Here is a 7,732-nt window from a genome sequence, read left to right on the forward strand (position 1 = left end):
GTGAAATTATAATTGATTTCCTTGATTTCTTATTTCCACATTTGATTTTCTATATTTTGCACATCCACTATGGTATTATTATGTTTTGTTTTGTTTTGTTTTTTTTTAAGACTTGTTATCTATTTTATCGAGGAAGGGCCAGAGAGAGAGAGGGTGAGAGAGTCTTCAGCAGATGCCACACTGAGCACAGAGCCCAACACAAGTGCTTGAGGCAGGGGTCCATCTCAGGACCCTGAGATCATGACCTGAACTGAAATCAAGAGTGGCACACTTAATCAACTGAGTCACTCAGGTGTCCCAATATTGTTATAGTCTTTATAAGCATTCATCTTTGAAGCTATTTTATAAAATATAAAGTTTTATAGTTACTTATAAGTAAGTTTTAAAAGATGAGTGACACAGGTGTTGTGCAGGGCAGGAATGGCAGGACAATGTCCCTGTAACTTCTTTGCACTGGTGCAAGATAGATTTTGGACTATACATGGAAGGCTGGGTAAGTGTGAATGTCATGTCACAGGTATGGTTCTTCTATTGATCTCTACCCTACCCATTCTGATAGTAACATCAAAGAACCTTCTTCTGGAACATGCTGAGCATGGAAAACGATGGCCATTTTAGAACAGACAAATAAAAAAACTGGAGATGACTGGTTCCCTTCTGCTTTGGGCCAAATTCAGCATTTGCTTTTCTTAGCCCTATGATATCCCACAAATCGTGACCGTATCAGAGACAAAATTTATCTTCTGAAGCTGGATAAAAAAGCAGGAAATGTGTTATGTTCTGTGAAGGCAATGGCAGACTTTGTAAAGTTAGAGAAAAGAGAGAAGAAGAGGGAGAGAGAGAAGGGAAGAAAGAGGAGAGAGAGAGAGACAGAATATGAATCTTCTTTTATCACCCTCATGCCTTATGACCAAAATAAATCACAAAATCTTTTGGAGAGCCATACAAATATCTGAACAGACAATGACAGTTTAAAAAAAAATCCAGACATTTAATAAGCATTCGGCAGGGAGTTAGCCAAGGTGAATCCTCATCAGGGACAACTGAGCAGCCACTTTCACAGTCAGTGAAATGTGGGTTTGAATTCTGGACTCTACTTATACTGTGTAAGTTTAGACAAGTTACTGAGATGTAATTCTCATATCCCCATTTCTACATGAAACTTACCTTGAATGGTTGTTTATATATTAGAAATGCTGCATGTGATATAACTGATAGACAAATTGCTTACCTTAATCCAAACTTGACTGTTTAATGTTTAGGATGGGATTTTGCTGGAAATAGGAAACCTCAATTATTTTGGGACTCATCAAGTATTATAACTTCCAATCCATGAGCATCAGCAATTACCAAGAGCTGCTTTGGATTTATGAAAGAGTTTGGGTTCTTCAGTTTCTAGAGTGTTGTCTGAAAGACATTACAGCTGGCCCAGTTCTCTAGTTTTCGAAAACCCATTGTTCGGTTAAGCTGGAAAGTGATGGAAACACTGTGACTTTCTCTCCTTTCCACCCCTTCTTTCCCCATCACCCATCTCTACCACTCACAGTACCTTCAAAAGAGGGCCATTTGGCATCATGACCAATGGTTACTTTGAGGAATATCAAAAGAAATGCTCCAACCAAAGTTATTGTTGTCTTTTTGTAAATATCATATTGAGAACCATGTCTGCAGAAACCCATGAGATTTTCTTTATTCTCTCTGGTCTCAGTACTAGGAGTAGTCATGCTCCAATCAACAGGTTTGTTTATTTCAGAGACATGTTAATATACATGATTTCCCATTTTTTCCTTTCCTTGCTATTATAAAACACAGGGCAACACCTCAGATAGAGTAGTAGACATTTGCTACATATTTTGTATCTTTATCTCTATGCCATGCTCATCTAACTTTTCCTTTTGCTTTAACTTCTTTCTTAATTTCTTTTTTTTTTAATTTTTATTTATTTATGATAGTCACAGAGAGAGAAAGAGAGAGAGGCAGAGACATAGGCAGAGGGAGAAGCAGGCTCCATGCACCGGGAGCCCAACGTGGGATTCGATCCCGGGTCTCCAGGATCGCGCCCTGGGCCAAAGGCAGGCGCCAAACCGCTGCGCCACCCAGGGATCCCCTTCTGTCTTAATTTCAATTTCACCTTTTCTCTGTACCTTTTTGTAAGCTCCCTAAAGGATTTTTTCGGGAAGTACAGTGAAGAAAGAGGAAAGAAAGGCTGGGAGGGCAGAAATAAGAGGGAAGAAAGCAAACAAAGAAGGAAAGCAGAGATATTTTAATAAGTGATCTGTGCCTATTTGAATTATATTTCTGGCAGAGCTACAATGACAAAATTTTGATTTCAACAGATCAAGAACTGGAGATAGATGTTCGAAAAAGACTTAGAATAAATATTTGTGGAACGCGGGGTCATTGTCTTGGAAATGATTGCCAACAAGGCTATTCATCTTTCCTAAAGGGAGTAAATAGTGCATCTAAAACCAGAGCTTGAACATTTCAATAGTTAACTGTTGAGAACTTTCTGTATTCACAAAAGCAAATCTTAGTATTGTAGTCTGTTGTGGTATCAGAGATTGTGAGTATCTCTGCCTTTTCTTCAATCTTCAACAGGTATAGAGGACAGGGACTTAGGATGTTTTGATTGTCTGCAGGGCCTTTTGCTATTCTTAAAACCTGCTAAGTTTCTGAAGCTCTAAAAGAGGGGGGAGGGGGAGGCCAGTACATAAGCAGGCAAATAAAAGATACTAGATCAAAAAATCTGTTTAAAGACAGTACATACAGCAGCCCCAGGTTATTTCAAATATTTATAATTCTCTACATATTTAATCTTTAAGAGTTCTTGAGATGCTATGTTCAGAATGTGATACTAACATCCATGGCTCAGTGCTGATACTGTCAAAGTCATTGAAGACATAGAGAAGGTGAGAGATGAAGGAAATATACGAAAGTGACAAAATAATCAAAACTCCTAAAGCAGTCCATGTGACTAGATTCATAGAATGAGAGAATTGAAGGGGACCTTGGAAATCCCATCTCTTTCTTTCACGAGGAGAACATTCCACCATAGGGAGATTTTCCAGAATGTCAATACTATTTAGAACTGGATATCTTTAGATAGAACCTTTGTGCTTTTATATGAGATGAACAAACAGTGGCTTGCCAAAATCATAGAATATTAACTTGAATGAAATGGTGCAATCATAACATAGGTTGGATTGGGGCATGCCTTTATCCTTCGATAGGGAAGATACTAGCTATATTAATTAATAAAGCAAGCTGTCAACCAGTACATATTTATTATGGGTTTATCTTGGTGCCATAGTAGAAGGAACAAAGATCAAGGGAGGAGAAGCACTTGATAAGGATACCATCCCTGGCTTTCAGAGAGCTTCCACTTTAATTGGGGAGACAGGAAGAAATCACAGAAAAATGTACCAAATGATTCATGATTGACCAACAGTGTGTAAGTTGTAAGGGCTGTGACATAATGACAACTCATTCTCATGCTGCAGTTCACCTTATCCAACCTTAATTCACTGAAGATAAAACTCCTCTAAAAAGCTCTCTGGGTGATCATCTAGCATCTGCTTAATTTGTTGAATGACAACTCATTTTTTCTAAGTGCAGCTTGTTCCATTTTATAACATTCCAAGTTGTAAAAAGCATCCCCTTTATATTGATCCCAGACTCCCTTCTATTTCCTGTGTATATAATCACAGAGGAGAACTTCATTTCTCCATCTATGCAGCAGTCCTTTGGATATTTTAAGACACCTATCATGGCTTTTTTTCCATCCTGACTGTGAATTCCTTCAATCATTCTCCATACAACATGGATCCAGGTCCCTCCACTACTTGAGTGCTCCACAGAACCTAACCCAACACTGCAGGTGTGGCCTCCTGGCTCAGAAAGGAGTGAGGTGATTGCCCTTTGTTCTAAAAAGTTGTTTCTATTTCTGTTCTTGTTGCCTAAGACTACATTAGTATTTTGGCAACCACATCACATAGTTGACCCATACTGAGCTCAAAGGCAATTAAAACTCTTTTGTCTTTTTCACATGTGTTATTGATAAGTTCCCTTCCCCCCACCAACTATTCATGTGTACAGTTGTTGGCAATTTTTATTTTTAAATTTATATTTGTGCCTGTTAAATTTCATCATGTTTTGTTCAGTCCATTAGTGCAGCTTTTAGAACTTTATTATTATTATTAATCATTATTATTATTATTCCTTTTTAACTCTCCTTTCCACTTCTGTGTCATGCACAGGTTGATTTAGCCATATGTGTTCTTTTCCAAGTTAAGAAAAAAACAAAACAAAACAAAACCCTGTTGCTTAGGGGTAGGCCAATGTCATGACTAAAGAATGATGTTCTGGCAAGGTAAAACCCATCCATTAGTTATCAGTCTTTGGTCGCATCATTGCAAAGGTAGCCTTGGACATGAGCATCCTGAGATTGAACAGCAGTGATCAGAAAGGAGATACTCCTTGGAATGTCAATAATATTGGAATCAATATTTGTTCCAATATTATTGGAATGTCGTGGACATGATTTATCTATTTACTTAAGAGAGGGTCTTCCAGTGGTAATTTATAATAAGGGTCAGTTTAGCTTAATTAATATTTGAGCCCATATTTTCTATAACTTTTAATAGGAATGTTTAACAAATACTCAACTAGTTTGGGCTACTGTACCAAGTGCCATGGACTTAGTGGCTTACCAACTACAGATATTTACTTCTCACAGTTCTAGAGGCCAGCAGTCTTGAGATCAGGGTGCTAGAATGATCAGTTGGGGTGAGAACTCTCTTTGGCTTGCAGATTATTGACTTCTCATTGTATCATCATATGGCAGAAAGAGAGAGAGCTAGCCCTCTGACCTCCTCTAAAAGGGCATTTATCCCATTCATGAGGGCTCTATCCTCATGACCTCCCAGAGGCCCCACTTCCAAATACTATCACACTGAGGACTAGGTTTCCACGTATGAAGTTTGGGAGGACACAAACATTCAGTCCACAACAGATGCCTAATAAAATACTGATATATTACATCTGGTTCAGGATAGCTCTGATCTATAATCCAGCAATTCTATCAAAGGTAGATAGAGAGCGGTATGATAGTGAGTTTACATTATTGATTTTTAATGGAATTTGTGTCCTAAAACAAACCCACTTAATCTCTCTAAATTTTAACTTTCCCATCTGCTAAGTGGGCCTAAAATAATCTACTTTGCAGTGAAGATCAACATTTCAAATAATAGCCACCTGGCCCATCATAGTAACTCAGCTAATGGTAATTCCTACTAAAGAAAAATTGGCAAAAAAAAAAAAAGTAATAAAATTGAAATGGAGAAGTCAAAGTTCATTATAATGTCAAACCTGGAAGACCAGAAGAATGGATGAAAAATTATATAAGGAAAGCATTTTCAAAGGCACTTTCCTATAGCCAAATTGTCATCAGCCATTGATGTACAAACAATAAGCTTCTCAAAATGATATTTACCTGGTCCACACTGGCCTCCTTTTGGACAACACTTCATCAGCTGTAATTGTATATTACTTGTATCAACCAAGGAGACTGTAAAGCAATGAGAAATATTTATTTGGGGTCTTAGGGATTATGATTCCAGAAACACAGAGTTGACCTAAACTGAAAGCATTCTCTGAACTGCCAGCTGAGTGCAGGCTTCTAAAGGCAAAACCCACAAGATTACATAACTTGTTTTGAAAGAATTATTAGTGCTGACAGAATTAAACTATCCAATACCCAATTGCCTATGTAGCTAACATGTTACATCATCTCTGTTTTAGTTCAAAGTGGGATGTGTCCCAAAGGTGGTCAAGGTGCAATCAATAAAATTCAAGAATTCACAGTGTTTGAAAAATTGAAGCAAGAGACATGGATAGGCCTTGCTTCCTCAATATCTTCCCGGATCTTCTTCTGAGTGACTCTTTTAGCAATGTTCACTTCACTTTGGAATCTTCTCTCATACTTGCATGTACTTAAAAGAGGTATCCATGGATTTCTTTAAGGATATTCTGAATTTGGGTCACCTACATGGCTTAGTCAATTGGGCATCCAAATCTTGATTTCAGTTCAGGTCATGATCTTGGGGTCAGGAGATTGAGCCTCAGGTCAGGCTCCATGCTGGGTGTGGAGCCTCTACCTCCTCCTCTGCCCCTCCCCTCCTTTAAAAAATATGCTGAATTTGAGCTCTCCACTCATCTGCACTAACCTTCACACCCTCATTTCAAATCAGGGAGGCCTGACTGTGTTTGAAGAATTCCACGTTCTTTTCCTTTATTTTGTACACTAGAGGAAGGGAGGGTGTTCATTCAGGCCCTGCTGGTCCCAGGGAGGAAAGGACAAGGTGATAAGGTGAAAGGATCTTAGATGGTTCTCCAATAGTAATTTTTTATCAGCTCTTTTCGTATTCTGAGATTTGAGTGATAAAAGATGAGTTCTGTGTGGGCAGTAGCCCTTGCTGCCTTCCTAGTGATTAATAATCTGATATAGATTAATATTTTAAAAGTGTACCCAGGAATAATTCGTAGGATGAGATGGTGTTCCTTTCCTTTCTGCCATGTCCCCCTAAATATGCCAGGTGGAGCTCTGTTGTGTGGATGAGGGAAAAAAGAAAGTGCATCCTTGTATATTAAGGTCGAGTTGGTGCCCAAGCATTGGCATTATTCCTGACACAGTGATTTCATCAGGCATTTTTCTGCACTGAGCAGGAATAAGGCTACATACATCCTTAACACTCAGGCTCCACCCTTTCTTTATCATCACCTACACTCTACTGAGTTTAAAATGAAATTAAGAAACACTACACCAATAGCCCCAGTATTGCATTTTAAGCAGTTGGCACTCTTTATGTGCTGCTGAAATGTTCATGCTAATGTGTTAACAAAATCGCATACATTACTGCAGATTTCCTGTTCCTTTAAAGTCTTGTGGTCTGCGCAGTCGCCTTGATGCCTGGCTCGCCTGCCTGGAGGAGGAAAGGTCCCTAAGTGTGCTGCTGCCTTCCTGCCCCAGAATCCTTCATCTGGCCTGGAGTCAGGATTTGCCAGGTGGGAGTTGCTGACTGGTAAGCTCATTGGGAGAGTGTGGATTGTAGGGCAGCACAGATGTCAGGACGGGTAGGATTCACTCAGAATCATGTCTGAAAGTAATGGGCTTGGGCTTGGGCTTGGGCTTGGGCTTGGGGGTGGGGGTGGGGGAAGCAGCAGGGAGTGGGGTGAATCCATTCCTAGAAGGATCTGGCTGTCTCCTCTTTGTGGTGATTGAGGAATCACTGCTATGACAAATGTGGCACAGCTTGGGGACCAAGATGGGGCCATGGCTCTGCCTCCTTTCAGCTGGTTCCCTGTGCCGTCCCTGTAAGCAACAGCCACTGAAGAGAAAACCCATTAGCAGGCTTCCCTTGGAGCGCTGGGGGCAGCAGCAGCCCCATTATCCAAATTTCTCATTCACCCCATGCCAGTGCTCAGTGAGGCAGCCAAATGGAGCTGCCCACTTCACTGTACCCACTCATTTGACTTATTAGTAAGATGGTAATTATGCTGAGAGGAATGAAGGGCAATGAGGGGGAGGTGATAGAAGCAATTTGTTGGTGATGGGATGACAGCCCAGGCATCTCCAAATCTGTGCCTAGGAGAGAGGGATGAGAGGAGAAGGAAGATAGATGGCAATGCGCAATCACAAGTGAACATCTCGCCTACCTTTTTAGAAACTTGCTTA

This window comes from Nyctereutes procyonoides, unplaced genomic scaffold, assembly GCF_905146905.1.
Source record: "Nyctereutes procyonoides isolate TBG_1078 unplaced genomic scaffold, NYPRO_anot_genome, whole genome shotgun sequence".
Lineage (NCBI taxonomy): Eukaryota > Metazoa > Chordata > Mammalia > Carnivora > Canidae > Nyctereutes > Nyctereutes procyonoides.